This window comes from Carassius auratus, unplaced genomic scaffold (genome assembly GCF_003368295.1).
Source record: "Carassius auratus strain Wakin unplaced genomic scaffold, ASM336829v1 scaf_tig00025698, whole genome shotgun sequence".
Taxonomy (NCBI): Eukaryota; Metazoa; Chordata; class Actinopteri; order Cypriniformes; family Cyprinidae; genus Carassius; species Carassius auratus.
The window spans coordinates 222442-241597 of NW_020525450.1; the positions used below are offsets into that span (position 1 = coordinate 222442).

The 19156-nt window shown below is 37.3% G+C and overlaps 3 long non-coding RNA genes across 3 annotated transcripts; 2 read left to right on the forward strand and 1 right to left on the reverse strand.

Moving 5' to 3' along the window:
* Nucleotides 1–3008: 3008 nt before the first annotated feature.
* On the reverse strand, nt 3009–4798 carry LOC113078424 (uncharacterized). Its single transcript, XR_003281499.1, has 3 exons — nt 4165–4798; nt 3857–3948; nt 3009–3760 (listed from the first exon to the last, which is right to left on the reverse strand). It is a non-coding gene; the product is annotated as an uncharacterized LOC113078424 (long non-coding RNA).
* A 161-nt stretch (nt 4799–4959) lies between these two features.
* LOC113078429 (uncharacterized) lies at nt 4960–6632 on the forward strand. Its single transcript, XR_003281502.1, has 3 exons — nt 4960–5655; nt 6332–6531; nt 6621–6632. It is a non-coding gene; the product is annotated as an uncharacterized LOC113078429 (long non-coding RNA).
* Nucleotides 6633–17366: 10734 nt separating this feature from the next.
* Nucleotides 17367–18869, forward strand: LOC113078423 (uncharacterized). Its single transcript, XR_003281498.1, has 3 exons — nt 17367–17922; nt 18088–18739; nt 18840–18869. It is a non-coding gene; the product is annotated as an uncharacterized LOC113078423 (long non-coding RNA).
* The last annotated feature ends 287 nt before the right edge of the window (nt 18870–19156 follow it).

Genomic DNA, 19156 nt, shown 5'->3' on the forward strand with positions numbered 1-19156 from the left:
GACATCGCGAACCTTAAAGGTGGAGAAGTGAACGGATTATACGGCGAATTGAGACGACGTGAAAAAGGGGATTGGAAGCGGCATTGATGTGAGTACTAAGAGCAAGCCGAAAGTGCCCTGTATATTGACCTGGTGTTGTGTAGATCTCCCCAGGAGGAGGAGGGCGGCCCTACCCCTAATATAGCGTGGTGGGAGAGCCGAAGGAATACTTATTGAAGTAGTCACAACGACGACATCACTAGCTAGGCCGCATATTCCATCGCCAGATCCGAACCAAGCGAAGTGAAGGAAGATGGGTGTCCTTTTCGTACACTGAGTGTGGTGGGTGAGTCTTCGTGCTGTGAAAACCTAAAATTTTGACGTGGTGCTGTATATTGCTGTGGGTTGCTGTGTATTGCCATGTGTCCTGTCAGATAAAACCCACGCACTACGTCGCGGGAGGACAAGGAGACTGCTGGTTCTAGCCTAGTTCAGTACAGTTTATGTTGTGAGCGTGCTTCAGATCTCCGGAGATAGCACGGTACGCTGTGTCCAAGTTGATACCTGTGGAGAGGAGGAGAGAGAGTGAATAACACGAGGAGGAATAGAGCGAACCCTGTACTTACAGTACGCTGTGTCCAGCCCAGAGGTGAGAGCCATTCAAAGCAAACTAACTGTGCTATTGTGCCCAAGTTGATACCTGTGGAGAGAAAAGGAGAGAGAGTGGGTAACACGAGGAGAGACCGAGGAAACCTGTACTTACGCCGCTGCCTGTGGAGAAAGAGAAAGTGAGTGAGCACCCAAGGAACGAACGGTGTGAACCAGTACTTACTGTGAGCTGCAATCAGCGAAGAGGTGAGAGCAATACCAAGCCGAATTAACTGTGCCTTTGCGTCCCAGCCGTTGCCTGTGGAGGAAGAGAAAGAGAGTGAGCACCCCGAGAACGAACTGTGTGAACCAGTACTTACCGTGAGTTGTATTCAGCGAAGAGGAGGAAGAAGGAGGGCGCTACGGATACCTAAGACTCTGGCCGGGCCCCGAGTCCCACGCCCCGGATCCCCGTGGCCCCCTTGCTCCCTGACCTCTTCCCGGCCATAGCCCATCTGGAGGGCTGAGTCAGAGTTTAGTTTTAATTGCCCTTTCCCTATTCCCCAAGCTATTTTTAAATATTTAAATAAAGATTGTTTTATCACTTGTTCTCGTGTTGTTTGGCCATTGGGTTGGCTTTGGGGACCTCCTCGAGGTGGAAGTTGAGAAGGGGTGTGGCTTAGTCAAAGCATAGCCGCCCCTGGGTGTGACATAATTACAATATGAAAGTGCACGCATACAGAATATTGAGTAACAACAGCATTATCAAACCAGCACCTTCTCTAAATCACACATCACTCTTCATCTAAAGTATTTGACATCAATTTGATCAGATGTACACTAACCAGCAGATGAACTTTTTTTTCCTCTGTTTGCTGGTGGTCACATGCTGCCCATCACGGTCCCTCTTCCACCAGCTCACTTTAGATTGTCCTGTGACTTCAGCCTTCTGCGTTTCTAACTCTGTGTTACGTTTCTTTATGCACATGTAATGAAATGTAGATGGGTGAAACACAGGCATAAACTAACTTAATTACACATTTGTGAATAACAAGAATGAAACTTGCCTGTATCTCTTCGACAAATGCATCCCCAAGCTGAAGAACAGCTTCTAGCTTCTTATTTCCTCTTGAGACTGTACTTAAACAGGAAATAAAGGTGTCAGTTAGATCTGAGATCTGCCTGCAACTCAAACTTGCTGACTATTAGAATTGAATGGAAAGTTTGGACCACATCAAGTCATATGAGGGTTTAATTTTCGGGTAAGAGGATGGTGGTGTCTTGACTATTTGCAGGAGAATGCAGATTTTCATTACAACCTTTGGATGTAACTATAATGATATTTCTGTTTATTTTACCAAGGCTACAATTATGTCACCTAACATATTAGCTATTATTATCATCAACTACAGATTCAAGTTTTTTTGTAAGCAATTACTGTTTTTCAGCTGAAGAAAACGGGTCTAGTCTAAATCTTGCTTCATTTTCCTTTACATTTAATCATTTAGCAGGTACTTTAATCCAATGCCACTTACAAATGAAGAGAGCAATATAAGCAATCAAGCCAACAATGTGTAATTTAGGTAAATGCACTATGTATGATGATGACATTAGAAATCAAATATCTTGGGGATAAAAGTCTAATCTAACCCTACAGTATCATGCATCTGAAAGAATCTAGTAATGTCTGCATGTGGCTGAATTATTCCATGCGCACATTATAGACCCCTGGGGGATCCCGTAGGTTATGACTAACCATGCCACTTTAGCTAAAAACATTAGCAAATACTAATTCAGTCTGTTGATTTGTAGTGTTGTCATCAGCCATGTCTAAAAGCTGAAGAACCATGTCAAAACATGATAAAAAAAACAGCTTTTTATTTATTTCAAACTGCAACAGGCATACAGTAGAAGTTAGCTTAGGCTAATGTCAATGGTAGGATACCAGATGTGCTAATTAAGGGAGCACCCCACGGTTCCATTAACAACTAATTTTTTTATTCCATCCTACCATTTTAAAAACGTTACGATAACGTCATTACTGAATGTTCTTTAAAAGTTTAAAATTAGCATTTTTTTTCTAGGTTTATGTGAACGTTATAGAAACATTACATTCTATCATCTTGAAAACATTATGAAAACATTATTTCTAAATGATTTTAAACATTCCAAATGTCCAGATTTTTCATCTTGTTAGGAAAATGATAGGGGGAAAAAAAATGCTGCAGGTTTAAACGTCATATAAAATATCCAAATATCCTCCAAACATTACCCTGGGAACTTTTTTTATAAACAAATATAAATTCAAACATTTGGTAAAATATTTTAATTATATTTGTCAACACCAAAAACTTAAAGACACTACAAAAAAACATTTTTCATATTTTAATATATTTGATCATTTTCATTCATATTGTATGTCTACATTTTGCCAAGGATACTTTAAGTATACTGTAACGTACATTTAAATGGAACAAAAAAAATGGCATTACTGATATCTTAACTTTCACTTTGTTATGTGGTAAGAACGATGGAAGGCCAGGGTGGGTGCAGTTAACAGTCTTTAATAAAGCAAATGTCTTCGCTGAATAATTTAGTACAAAAATCACAGGCTTCTATCTGTGCCAAAACAGAAACATACAGACGACTGGGTCTAAGAAAAAAACAACATAAATCCACAAGGGCAGAGGCAGGGACCCCGAGATGCATACAGCCCGTCCAAAACAGTGAAGACAGCTGGCAGTGTGAACAGCCAAGGGCAGGCGCTGCACAGGTACTCAGCAAACAGGCACAGCTGGATAATACACAGTCCAATGACAAAATAACTCACAGTAGAAGCAATGACCTTACATTCCACGGAAAAGACAGTACAGGACTAGGAAACAGACGTGTCTCACGAGAGGTCATTGAATAATCCGACAACAAGACAGGGCTAGAAAGAGGGAATAAGAAGCAGAGACAATCAAGGGCAAAAGAAGGGACAGGTGAGGAGAAGGGAACGAAAGGGGAAACAGCTGAAAGTGATAATGAGCGGAGGAGTGGATGTGTGTGCGTGATAGTGTGAGTATGTGACCACATTTTATATACTCAAACATTCCACAAACTGAAACATTCCAAATCTTACATAAAATACGTTCTGTGTAAAACAACTAATTAAGTGTTAAGTCTCTGCTTCGGCCTGAGATTGTAGCATCTATGGAAACAAAACATAGTATTACTATACAGTATAATCTGTATTATATGTGCTATGTTTTCCTTATTAATGTTTTACAAACTAAAAAAGCCTTACCTTATCTCTGTGTGGTGCAAACTTCAGTGTTTCTGAAATGAAGTCCTCAATTACTTTTTCCAGCACCTTGGTGTGTGTTCGACGACAGGCATCTTAAAATCCAGTTAAGATACACAAAAACCAAACATGTTACTGCTACTTACAATAAATGATGATTAAGCATACAAAAACACTGCTCATTTCCTCAATGGCTCATATGCAGTCTTTGGCCTAGCTTGCTCTGAAAATAAAGTTTATCTTCTGCAACTTACTATAAAATGTTTGGAATAAGAAACAACTGAGAAACTACTCAAGGATTATGACATTACATATTTCCAGTTCCTGGAAATTCTTCTTTCCCTTGCGGCCTTTAAGACTATATTGGGCCCAAAGAGCATTTGTCCAGAGTTTCCCAAGCAGTCTTCTGACCGACTCTCCAGGTGTGTTGCCTCCCATGAGGCTCAGCCAATCGATCTGAAAATAAAAGTAATGCTGTATTATGCTACACAGCAATATCTGCACCAAGAAAAATAAAACTGTGTGCATAATTATATAAAATAATATGGAAAACACAGGGTTGCTTTGGTGTTTGGTTTGTTGTGCTGCGCTTAGCCCACTCCACCTCTACAAAGATCACACACAGCTGGAGTTACAACAATGCACATGACACTGTGTTCCAAGTGCAAACTCTTACAACCTTGAAGTACTAACCACTCTCTTTTTGTAATAATAAAATAAAAAAAATCTGACCCCGTTCATGTCAGACTCCATGTTTGAGAAACTTTTGCAAAGTAACTGTAAGAGAGAAAAAGAGAGAGATATAACTGTAAGTATTGACATATAGCTGATTAATTGTCTAATTAGCCTACATGTGCAACTAACAGTCACAGAAAAGTATAGCAATTACAATAACCTGATTTTATTCAGTTGAGTGATTATGACATTTACAGGCATACATTTTTTTTTTTGTAAGACATTAATGGCCTTTAAGCAAATGCGTATCCTTTAGCATGGCGTATTAATATATTTCTGATTCGTGTAGTGATGCACTTGCTGTTGGCCCTACAGTGGAAACACGGCTAATGTTAATTAATACATATTTTGCGTTAAAAAAGAATGTTATGAAACGTGTAAGATTCAGTAACTTATCAAATATAAAGCGGCAAAGCCTGTCTGCACACAAATAGGAGTTCAATTTAACAAAGGCCTTCAAAGTAAATCCCACACAACAACAAATAACGTTAGCCTATAAGTTAATGGTCTCCCACATAAATAACTGCAAGCTTCTAAACTATTTAGCTACCCGGTCATAAAAATTTGCATATTAAAGAAAAAAAAACACAAGCTACTGTGTAATCGACTCACCTGTTAGAATGGCTGCGATCTGGCCTCAGAGGTAGACATTAGGGATGTGCAGTATCGATATATCGATACTCAGAAGCTTCTATTGTGGTATTTTCTGCAAAGTATCGATACTTAATTATAGTTATAATTTCTTTATAACTAAATGTTTTAAGCAGTGTGTGCAGGGCAGGCCAATCGGGATGGTGTGTATATGATCTAAAAAGAAAAGCAGCAGGGGTTCAGATAAAAAATCGGCAGCTGGCAGCAGGAAGTGGCTGCCATTGACAGCTGGAAGGCAGTAACTGACAGCCGGATGGTAGGCGGGACCTGCCATTCGGTGGGAGCCAATCAGTATCGACCAATGTGGGCGCAACCAATCAGATATAACTGCACCCAAACGCTTCAGTAATGGTTGCGATTGATCAAATGGCAAGTTCAGAAATTGGTCATCGGAGTAATTAATGTTTTTTTGCGTTGTAAGTTTGATTTTAATTGTTATCTTGGTGAACGACTTGGTAGACTTGGTGCCTACTTTGGTTTAATTGTTCAATGAAATCTAATTAGTGGTAGCAACGTCGTTTGTGTACCTTGTTAGGGGCCTACCATTAACTTCAAATTACGTTTGACGTACCATTTAAATATTAACGTTTGTTAGCGTGTTAACAGTCTATTGAATAATATAAAAGAATGTTGTTTGACTGGAATGATAGAAGATAAATTTGCAACACTAACCATATATCTTTGCATGTTAAGTCTTTCAGGAGATTGTGTGATATACATTAACTTTAGAGTTCTTTTTTTTTTTGCACTATTGAGGTGTGTTTTCTCTAATACTATGCATGTGCAGAACTGTTCTGTGTACCAGTTGAAGTTGTAAGCATGTGAATGCAAAACAATTTTTTTATTTTATTTTTTATTATCTATACAAAATATAATGGACCGGTTCATAATTCCTTATAACTTTTAGGTCTAGTTTCACAGACAGGGCTTGGATTAAGCCAGGATTAGGCTGTAGTTAAATTTAGAACATTGAAGTAGCTTTTGTAAACATGCATTTAGAAAAACAAACAAAAACACATTACTGATGTGCATCTTGAGACAAAACCATGGCACTGACACTTTTTTTTTTTTTTTTTTTGTAATACCCAATAGTTGCCAGATGCTGTCCTGTTGGAAATTCTTCTTTACGTGATCCTGGAGGAGGGGTGATGCTACATTACTAAGTCCCTCTTTGGTTTGTTCCAAATTCAGAAGTCTGCTGTACTGTATACAGACTCCTTTCGAAAGAGGGCACAATCCAGCTGGCTTGACTGAGTATCTTCTTTTACATATTTGATTAGAGGTTTAAAAAGGTGCCATAACATTACATTTCTCAGTTACCATGTCTGAATGTTTATCTTTGTAATAATGCTGTTTTCATGCTACTCATCTCAATATACAGGTGGAACAAAATGGAGAACAAGTCTAAGCCATGTCAGGAATTCAACAAAATGTACACCCTGCAGACACTGCGATGAGGTTTACAACAACTGCTTATCGGGTGTGCAAATTATGCATGAAAATGTAATCACTGCTCTGTGTACAAGATGACAAGATGCAATGGGAATAATCATTAATATGGCTGTGCATGCATGTCTACTGTTAATAAAGCAATTTGGGTATTAAAGTCACCATTTTCTTATGAATAATAAAATGCAGCAGCTAGAGTTCTTCCTAGAATCAGGAAGTATGACCGGATTAGCCCAGTTCTGTAAACCCTATCAAACTCCCTATCAAACATCGTATAGATATTAACATCTTCAATTATATTAATCTGTTTCTTTCTTTATTCGGAGGTCACTGCAGTCACCCGGATCCAGTACGTATCCAGACCAGATGGTGGATCAGCACCTAGAAAGGACCTCTACAGCCCTGAAAGACAGCGGAGACCAGGACAACTAGAGCCCAGATACAGATCCCCTGTAAAGATCTTGTTTTTTCTCCATTCTGTCACCGGTGGAGTTTTGGTTCCTTGTCGCCTCTGGCTTGCTTCGTTGTGGTCACTTCATTTACAGTGATATCATTGACATGATTGCAAACGATTCCACAGATACTATTTAAACTGAACCGAGCTCAAGGATGACATCACTGAACTGAATGATAAACTGCCTTTTAAACTGACTACAAACTGAGTTTACTAATGTCATTCTGCATTATTGACTGACACACTATTTTCCTATTTAATATTGTAAAGTTTTTTTGCTTTGATCTGTATTATTAAAAGCACTATATAAATAAACGATGCTTGACTTGACCATGTTGCAAGAGGAAAATGAGGAGAGATGCACATCCACCCTGGGTTTTACAGTGATTGGTGCAAGATGCTGGAGAAGTAACTCCGTATGCCTCATCAGTTCTGATCTAAGAGTCTTGAAAATACCTCCGGATTGTTGTTAGTGATTCTGATTGATATTTTAGTCTTCTTGCTTACTGGATATATTTTATACGGTTTACATTGTAAAGCACTGACTTTGACAACTTACTAACCCAGTTACAAATTTAACAGCTACTTTATACTATATATATATATATAGTTGTTTCTTGAAATACTACAAATATAACCGCAAATTATGATTTTAAATAAAGGTCTCTGAGACTTCTCTCTTTTCAGTCATTTGTGTATATAGCCTATAATAAATATACAACATACACCGAGTAAGTGCCACTCTCGTATATAAATTGTTTTATTTCACACAAACAATGATACATGCATGCATAAACATTCAGCTGGAAATTAACGTTTAGCAAAATGATCTTATTTCTTTGTTTATATTTGATCAATATTTTAAATCAAATAATATACAATACTGACCTTTATACTTATTTAAAAAAGTATTAAACATAATCATAAGTGTATATAATTATTTATTTGTCTTGTTGCCGCCGGCAGCCTCCCAATTTCCGGGTATTAGCGACAGCTGCCATCCGGTTTTATTGGCAGCCACTTTCTGCTGCCAGTGACAGCCACTTCCTGCTGACAGCTGCCGATTTTTCGCTGAACCCCCTCTCAAGAAAAGGTCTCGCGGTCACGGTAGTATGACGTTAACACCGATTGGTTTGCGGCTGCGCGCAGTGCAATGTGCCATTCACCATCACAACACGGCATGCACGGTCGCGACTTGCTCGAAAGATGACAACAGTACCGCCACTCCCTATACGCAGAATATGCAGTCTGCATAGGGCTCCAAATCCCGGAGGGGTTTGGACTGCACCATTCTCCCATCCACGCTCGCGACCGCTCGCACCTCATGTTTGCGGCTGAATGGATGGACATCTATGCCTGGGTAAAGGACATCACCAATCCGGCGCAGAGAAAAGAAAACTAGGAAAAAATGAAGTTGGCTTGACGTTGGACGTTCGAGAGTCTCAAATTTAGGGACCATTTCTAAAGTTACATGCGATATTGGTATACACTTTTCTAACGTCAGTAGCATTTGAGGAGAATGATTTACAGTCATAAAAACAACTGTAATTGTTCATGTAGGTGTCAGCTATAATGCACAATTGAATTGAATGTTTGATATTTATTAAAATAAACTGTAAATCATATGTAAATTGTGCTACTTTCACATGGGCTCAAACACACATTCTTTTTTCAGGTTCCCTTACGAAAATTACCCATGGTTTTAACAAAAACACCACAAATCATTGTTCTTGTAGCCATGGGAACTGCAAATTAAGATTATTTACTAAATTAAGATTATTTAGTAAAATCACATACACTTTTAAAATTATAAGCAGTATCGGTATTGGTATCGGTAATGTTAAAATTGTAACAAAAAGTATTGGTATCGTATCGCATTGAAAAGATGTGGTATCGCCCATCCCTAGTAGACATATATAAAGGTGAGCTGCAGATTTTAAATTCCATTCGTTTGAAAACGGCGCAGCATGAAGCATACGCACCGTGATGACGTCAGAACCTGAAAGACGGCTTGTTTCAGGGTTGCCAGATTTTCACAACACCAGTCCACTCATGTTTCTAGGGATCCCCCAGAAAAATCGCATTCCGGTGAGGTAAAATACACGTTTTTGGTGAGGGTTTTTAGAGCATTTTAGAGTTAAATATCACGTTATTGGTGTCTCTTAAAACCCGCGGACATGAAAAACAACCCGCGGAGCAGTGTTAAAGTAGCCCAATTCTTGGCAACTCTGGTTTTTTCGCGAGATCGATTCTCTTGCAGTACTTTGGATGCAGTTGCGTAATTGTTACTGGTTAGGTAGCCGACCGGTGTTCCAATCCTGACTCTATTCTATGCTATTCCTGTTCCACTCTCTCCACCCAAGACTTTTCTGTCCTGTCCACTTCAGCGCAAAAAATAAAATAAAATAAAATAAAGCCTGTGGTGTACAAAACCTGAAGATCCATTCACAATGTAGACCTTGTTCATGAAAAGTTTGTAATAAAATATGTCATGACATAATCTTTGCAGTATAGCCTATGCCTATTTAATTTAAAATAAGATAGGCTATATGTTTTGTCATATTCTGTTCTAAAAAAAAATACATTTTGTTGATCAAAGACATGATGATTTATTGCAAAGGTATATTATAATATAAACCAATTCTAACCACATTTGTCATTAGGACAATATAGGGAACAAATAGGAAAAATAGAAACAAAGATCAGAAATGTGGTATATAGCCTAGTCTACCATACTTGTCACACTTGTAATTTCTGATGTCATCACTTCGAAAATGAAACCATTCCAATAATGGTGTTTTAAGAATGTACTTGTTCAACATTATGAAATAACACCATAAAGACGTTACAAGAACGTTGTTATGGGAACGTTTTCCCTCAACATTCTGAGAACATCAGTCAAGTAAAAATAACATCATAGAGACGTTACAAGAACGTTGTTATGGGAACGTTTTCGCTCAACATTCTGAGAACATCAGTCAATTAAAAATAACATCATAAAGACGTTACAAGAACGTTGTTATGGGAACGTTTTCGCTCAACATTCTGAGAACATCAGTCAAGTAAAAATAACATCATAAAGACGTTACAAGAAGGTTGTTATGGGAACGTTTTCGCTCAACATTCTGAGAACATCAGTCAATTAAAAATAACATCATAAAGACGTTACAAGAACGTTAATATGGGAACGTTTTCCCTCAACATTCTGAGAACACCAGTCAATTAAAAATAACATCATAAAGACGTTACAAGAACGTTAATATGGGAACGTTTACGCTCAACATTCTGAGAACACCAGTCAATTAAAAATAACATCATGAAGACGTACCAAGAACGTTGTTATGGGAACGTTTTCGCTCAACATTCTGAGAACATCAGTCAATTAAAAATAACATCATAAAGACATTACAAGAACGTTGTTATGGGAACGTTTTCGCTCAACATTATGAAAACATCAGTCAATTAAAAATAACATCATAAAGACGTTACAAGAACGTTAATATGGGAACGTTTTCGCTCAACATTCTGAGAACATCAGTCAAGTAAAAATAACATCATAAAGACGTACCAAGAACGTTGTTATGGGAACGTTTTCGCTCAACATTATGAGAACATCAGTCAATTAAAAATAACATCATAAAGACGTTACAAGAACGTTGTTATGGGAACGTTTTCGCTCAACATTATGAGAACATCAGTCAATTAAAAATAACATCATAAAGACGTTACAAGAACGTTAATATGGGAACGTTTTCGCTCAACATTCTGAGAACATCAGTCAAGTAAAAATAACATCATAAAGACGTACCAAGAACGTTGTTATGGGAACGTTTTCGCTCTACCTTATGAGAACATCAGTCAATTAAAAATAACATCATAAAGACGTAACAAGAATGTTGTTATGGGAACGTTTTCGCTCTACCTTATGAGAACATCAGTCAATTAAAAATAACATCATAAAGACGTTACAAGAACGTTGTTATGGGAACGTTTTCGCTCAACATTATGAGAACATCAGTCAATTAAAAATAACATCATAAAGACGTTACAAGAACGTTAATATGGGAACGTTTTCGCTCAACATTCTGAGAACATCAGTCAAGTAAAAATAACATCATAAAGACGTACCAAGAACGTTGTTATGGGAACGTTTTCGCTCTACCTTATGAGAACATCAGTCAATTAAAAATAACATCATAAAGACGTAACAAGAACGTTGTTATGGGAACGTTTTCGCTCAACATTCTGAGAACATCAGTCAATTAAAAATAACATCATAAAGACGTTACAAGAACGTTGTTATGGGAACGTTTTCGCTCAACATTCTGAGAACATCAGTCAAGTAAAAATAACATCATAAATGCGTAACAAGAACGTTGTTATGGGAACGTTTTCCCTCAACATTATGAGAACATCAGTCAATTAAAAATAACATCATAAAGACGTTACAAGAACGTTGTTATGGGAACGTTTTCCCTCAACATTCTGAGAACATCAGTCAAGTAAAAATAACATCATAAAGACGTAACAAGAACGTTGCTATGGGAACGTTTTCCCTCAACATTCTGAGAACATCAGTCAAGTAAAAATAGCATCATAAAGATGTAACAAGAACGTTGCTATGGGAACGTTTTCCTTCAACATTCTGAGAACATCAGTCAATTAAAAATAACATCATAAAGACGTAACAAGAACGTTGTTATGGGAACGTTTTCCTTCAACATTCTGAGAACATCAGTCAATTAAAAATAACATCATAAATGCGTTACAAGAACGTTGTTATGGGAACGTTTTCGCTCAACATTCTGAGAACATCAGTCAATTAAAAATAACATCATAAAGACGTTACAAGAACATGTTATGGGAACGTTTTCCCTCAACATTCTGAGAACATCAGTCAAGTAAAAATAACATCATAAAGATGTAACAAGAACGTTGTTATGAGAACGTTTTCACTCAACATTCTGAGAACATCAGTCAATTAAAAATAACATCATAAAGACGTTACAAGAACGTTGTTATGGGAACGTTTTCGCTCAACATTCTGAGAACATCAGTCAATTAAAAATAACATCATAAAGACGTTACAAGAACGTTGTTATGAGAACGTTTTCGTTCAACATTCTGAGAACATCAGTCAATTAAAAATAACATCATAAAGATGTAACAAGAACGTTGTTATGGGAACGTTTTCGTTCAACATTCTGAGAACATCAGTCAATTAAAAATAACATCATAAAGATGTAACAAGAACGTTGTTATGAGAACGTTTTCGCTCAACATTATGAAAAAACATACGAGATAGATTTCTGTCCAAATTAAACATTGTCCTAAAGTGTGTCTGTTGCCACTGTACTATGCACAATTAAGAAAACTTAAAACTTAATGTTTGAAACATTTCTCTTTAGGAAATGCAGCAGCCAGTTCTGTTGATGCTCGTGGTTTGCAGGTCTCCATCGAAGCACTCTTCGTGAGCATTTTTCAGAAGAAGCACTACCTTTATAGACAGAATGGTATGTATTATTAAATGTAAGTGATGTAGATGGAAGTTATATTTTTTCGGTTCATTAAATGCCATGGCAGCTCTTTTTTAATACCATTGTCTTTATTATTATTATAGATCGCAACAAAATGCATCAGAAGATTACTCAAGAATTGCCAAAGAAAAGAAGCGCTTGCTAGATGAGATCCAGAGATACAACCAACAACCTGACGGTGATCCTGTGGAAACACACTCAGTTGTACAGAAACTCTCCAACAAAGCTGCAGAGAGCATGATATGGCCTTGGCGGGAACAGAACACAGGTGCTGTATTAATATTTAACTTTTTGTTTATTTAAAATGTATCAACATCAAATTAGTTTATTAATGTATGATGTTTTCATTCCTTCAGACGGTATAGACGTTCTCGCCAAGAAGAAGCTTTTTGATCAACTAATGCTGGTCTTACGACTGACAGAAGAAAAGCAGATCCTTGTGAAGGAGATGATGCAGCACTGTCAGTACCTTAAGGACTCCGCTGCAAAGGTCCAGACACTGATAGCCACCATTTCAGATTGCATAAAAACAGGAAGTAAGTGTAACTCAAACTATATGGCTTTATGCACTTTAAAATTCATAGGTCAAACTGTTTTCACATGAAAAGCAATCATGCTAGTACATAGCCTTCAAAGATTCTTTTATCCAGTTATTATTTTCCAGTTTGACTTTGTATTTAACATTTCTCTCTGATAAAATGTTTAGTGTGACGGTAATTCCATTATTCTTCATGTGTGGATTTATAGGCTATCCCAATGGATTCACAGAGGAGGCCTCCAAGGGCCTCATCAGTCTACTTAAGAGAAGACTGCATTACCTCAAACTCAAGCAGCAGACTGTAGCATGCACATACAGAGGCATTCTTCAACCAACTCCTAAGCTGGTGGAAGATGAAGGGGAAATGGAGGAAATGGACTGGCAAAGTGACCTCAGCTCTGAGGATGATGATGATGATAATGATGATGATGATGAAGATAATGATGCTGAGGTGGGGACTCAAGTCACTTGACTTGGGACTCAATCACAGTTGTAATCCCTTTTGTTTTGACTTGTACTTTGACTTTAAAAGTTTTTTTTTATGTTGCTGGATTTGTAATAACCATGGTTATGTTTGCAACTTATAATTTCTGTAAATATTTGCAGGTTGCTGTATATGTTTATGGAAATAGAAATACAAATTTGATTTGTCATCAAACTATTGAGTTGACTTTGGCTCATCACACATCAACACTTACAAAAAGAGAGAACTGGGAGCTTTCAGATACGACCTGAACTAACGGCATTTTGGACCATTAGAGGTCACAGTCACACCAGATCACATATTAAGGTCGATGTATGAAACATACTACACTGATAGCTACTGGCCATGTTATATACTTCAATACTGACTGTGTAAAACAATGTAGTTCCTGTCTAAATATATATCAACCATCTAGTAAACCACATGTTATACAGATGATCGGTTAGCAGGGTTGGATACAAAACAACATAGCAGTATTAATAATCAGTTATGCAATTTACCTCTTAGCAACAACGCAAACTGCAATATCATTTTAAGAAGCTCCGTGATCTGAGGCCATGCAAAGTAAATGTTATGACCATATCCATCTGATAATCAACTTTAAACAGGGATATTGAGGCTACTACATTATATATTCCAGACCATGAAGCACCATTCAGGTGATTTGGAGGAGCTAAAGCATGCCAGAATGAGCATATAAAATCCCAATATATGCCTGTGTCAATGGTACTTTCTCATCCTGAGTTTTCTGGAAATGGGGTTTGTAGTTTCCAACAGTGACAGGTGTTGGAAGGAGCAAAATGAAAACAGAAAACTGTTTGCCCTTTGTTGTAGAGATCAATAAAAATCTTTAAATAAATACAGAGGATGCAACAGAGCCAACGGTATGTGTAATGCACTCTCGTTTTTAAATACCAATAATAATTTTACAAGTACAAGAGGAGACGACTACCCATCATAGGCCAGGGGTAGCCAAGTTCGGTCCTAGAGAGCCGCAGACCTGCAGAGTTCAGCTTCAACCTTAATCAAACCCACCTGAACAAGCTCATCAATCCACTCAGGATTACTACGGTACAGACAGGTGAGGTTTTTTTCAGGGTTGGAGCTGAACTCTGCAGGACTAAGGCTCTCTAGGACGGAACTTGCCTACTCCTGTCATAGACCATAGTCTTTTAGTCTGTGCTTTTAAAAAAATGTTTTTTTTTACCATTGTAGCAGCATTAGCATAAATAGATATTCATGTAAGCAGTGTGTGTGTGTGTGTACTTGTACAACTGTCTTTGTGAGGACCAGTTTCATTTTTAGTCCATTGGATTGAGGACCAAGAGAGTAAAATGAGTAAAATGAACAACATTTTGACCAATCCTCACTTTCTGGGAGCCTGTAAAGGTCAGTTTGAGGGTCAAGAGATCAGGGATCAGGTTATAATGAGAGAGACTGTGAGTGTGTGTGTGTGTGTGAGAAAGACTGTGAGTGTGTGTGTGTGTGTGTGAGAGAGAGACTGTGAGTGTGTGTGTGTGTGTGTGTGAGAGAGAGAGACTGTGAGTGTGTGTGTGTGTGTGTGTGTGTGAGAGAGAGAGACTGTGAGTGTGTGTGTGTGTGTGAGAGAGAGAGAGTGTGTGTGTGTGTGAATCTGTTTACACAGTCAGAAACAAACTAAAAGCTTTATTTTATATATTGAGCCTGTGTGCTCCCTGAAACTAGACCTGAGATGGCTTGTGTCCGTGAAATTAGAAAATTAAAACTTTGTTGTACACTGAAAAAAGTAATAAGTAAATTTACTTAATTTTTATTTGGCAAGTTTTTGCACAAGCATTTTTCAAGTAAATTTAACACATTTGGAAATTAAGTAAATCTACTTAACTAAGTTAAGTAAAAAAAAATTATAATAATAATAAGTACATTTTATTGAGTAAAATTTAATTAAATAATATTAAATTAATGTATTTAGCAGACACTTTTATCCAAAGCAACTTACAGTGCATTCAGGCTAACAATTTTCACCTATCATGTGTTCCCGGGGAATCAAACCCCCAACCTTACGCTTGCTAATGCAATGTTCTACCACTGAGCTACAGGAACACTTCAAGATCTGGTGAAAAATAAGTGAAATAATTTCACTTACTTACTTTTTTATTTTGGAAAAGTTTTTACACTAACAAAAAACCTGAAACAGATATTCTAGAAATTTCTAAATGTAGAATATTTTTTTTCAAAACAGTTTTATCAAATGAGGGTAAATAAGTCTCTCATTTCTGTCCCTTTAAACCAGTTTACAGCAAAGACAGCACGAAGGACTGGATGCACATGATAAATATTCTGCAATTAAGAAAACAGACAAAGGAAATAGCACTGTAAAACCCAATAAGTAAACTTTACTCAAACCGTTTTAGTAAACAGATTGCCTTGATTTAAACCATGTAAGTTTTAAAACTTTGCATTTAAGTAATTAAGTGATTAACTAAGTGCTGATTGTGAATTAGTGATGAACAGCTGCTGTTAACAAACAGAATCACTGAAGAAAAGAGAAACACAAGAACTACTACAACTGACTTCAGACACAGACTTAGATGAAATCAACTGAAATAAAATACATGAAATCTCTCAAGATCTGATTAAACAACCCCACAAACAGCATCAGCAGCTCCACTTATTAATAACCAGACTGACTTTATTTCTGTCAGACGTCTACAGAAGATCTTATTGAGAATGAACTAAGGTTTAGATGTTGATTTATTGTTTCATTTGAAGTAACCATGTTAGAGATCAGTGTCTGCTTTAGTTGGGCTCTTGACCCTTGATTTCTGTCTTAGTCTTTTCTCTGGCTGTTATAACCGTGTGTTTCTAAAACACATTTGTTGTAACTCAAAAGCCCAGAAGAAATGCCATCAGGTGTTAACCTGCACGTAGGTGTAGGTTGTTATACTTTATATTGGTGATGATAATCATCAATTATTGAACTGTACGGAGTCTAATCTCTGATGAAATAGGTGTTGTGTAATTTGATTGATTATAGTGAAAGTGATTATAAGAGCCAGTGCTTCTGTAAAAGTACATGTTTGTCGGTACATGTTTGAAGGCTTATAATTCAGCAACACAAGGGGCTACAGATATCGAGAGCTCATGACCTGAGAACGGGGGCAGTTATCCAAATATAGATAAAATATGGGTTATAATTGGTTAAAATTGTTTGACCCCATTTAACAATTAGATATTTAAAATCTGATTACATAGACATGTTTACCATCCCACTAAACCCACACTATACTCACATCTCCCTATTTGCAACCTCCAATTGTAAGAAAAACACTATTTAAAAAAAGAAAGAAAAAAACTACATTTCCCTAATATCCACACCATGCAGCTTGATACAAATCAGCACTACAGTAGTAGTTCTTCTGGTTTGCAAAGTAGGGTTGTAAAAAGATAATCTACTGGATATATAAAATATCTAGTACAGCCAAAACTAGTAATTGCACTAAATCTATATGACCTATGTTAACAAAAAGTAGATATGTTATTTTATTTCAGATATTTTAGCCAAAACAGTACAGAGTACAAAGCGCAAACTCCGCCCACAACACAAAGCACTACCGTAATCGTATGCTACCAAAAACTGGTAAAAAAAAATGTTTTCTCATTTTCCAAGGAGAAATTATAAAAGGTGATAGCTATGGAAGTAAATTAATGCCAAATGTTTTTGAATTAAAAAAGCTTGCTGAATTACAATAATTGAAAAAAATATGCATTGCAATAGCCGTACCTGCATTTAAATGCATTTAATTTTTAAGTCTTGCATAATTATGGGCTGAAATTCAACATGGTTGTATATTTAAGACATGAATATTTAAAATAAAAACATTTCAAACTGATTTTCATAATAAAAAATTCAAGAATTCATATTCACCTTTCAGATTTCACTTCCAAAATATTCGATCTGTTTAAAAATACAACCTACAATATTCAACAGGCAAGTTTCAGTCCATTTTATTTCGCTTTACAAATTCGCTTCCACAAATTCAGTGGTTCAAATTCGACAGTAAATTCAACGTTTCACATCCGGGAACAACAGGAAAATCAGTAGATTACTGATCACAATCTCATCTGCTGTAAATCGTCTTCACCGGCAGGGGGTGCAAGCGCTACTTTGTTTTAACAAGCATCAACGAAACCGTCACGAGAGGCCTTCATAAAACATCATTTGACGAAATGGACCGAGCGGTGAGTTGATTAGGCCTATATTAAGTGTTTAAAGTAATAATTTTTTAAAAGTGTGTTTTAGTGAAGTGTTTGTTCATTGTAAGGATGTAATTTTTTATTTTTTTATTTCATTTATCTGGCCAGCAATACTGAGGTATTTAACATGCTATTATAATTTCCCTTTAGCATTTGCTTTTGGATTATGTTTTGGAAAGACTCCGTACACGCTTGGAAAATGCTGTTGGACGCCTACCCCTTGACATGGACTACCTGGAGTTCATCTGCTCTCAAGAATTAGTCTTTTTAAGTGCTGTGACCAATTTAGTTACCATTCCAGCTGATATTTTCGAGGGCATCACAGAACTGCTCAGACTAGTTCGACTAAACCTGTCAGACGGGGAGACGCGCACTTCGACTATTCTGCAGGAGTCAGGGTCGATGGGACGACCACGTCTTCTAATCTCACCAGACTACATCACAATCTCCTGGACATGAACTTTTCTGTTCCAACCATTGCTTGCATGCTTGGAGTAAGTACACGCACAGTTTTCAGACGAATGGCTGAATGTAACCTCTCCATTCGGGCGCGATATAGCACTCTCACGGACGAAGAGTTAGATGATTGTGTGACAGATGTAAAGCAACACATGCCTCAGTGTGGATACAGAATGATGAGAGCAGCTGTAAAGGGACACCAAGTGCAGTTCGACCGGGTCAGGGCAGATACAGTGGGAGTCATGTCCCGAAGGGCACAGTTGGGCTGCGTGGTACGAAGGACCCATTCAGTGTCGGGTCATAGGTCAATAATGCACATTGACACCAACTATAAACGGATTCGGTAAGTTTGTCAGGCTTGTTTACTCCATTATTGCATGTTGCAGTCCCTTCCAGAGCTCGGAGTGCATTTTTAAAACATTTGCATGATATTTTTGTTACAGCTACAATATAGTCATCTTCGGGGTGTGGATGGCTTTTCACGCAAAGTGCCCACTATTAACTATTTTTGACTTCTCTATATTCTATTCACTAACCATCCGGCAAATAATTTCCTCTGTTTAATAGATAATGTACCTTGGAGCTTCATCTAATAACCTTGCTAAAACCACCTTGGATTTTTTTCAAGAAGCAGCGGAGACATTTGGCTTCCCTCTCAGGTAGACCTGATCTAGAGTAAGATCTCGTCATAATATTCAGTTGTTCAAGTTCAATAAATGAAATGATCGACACTCTTAAGACCAAACACTGGCGCTGACAT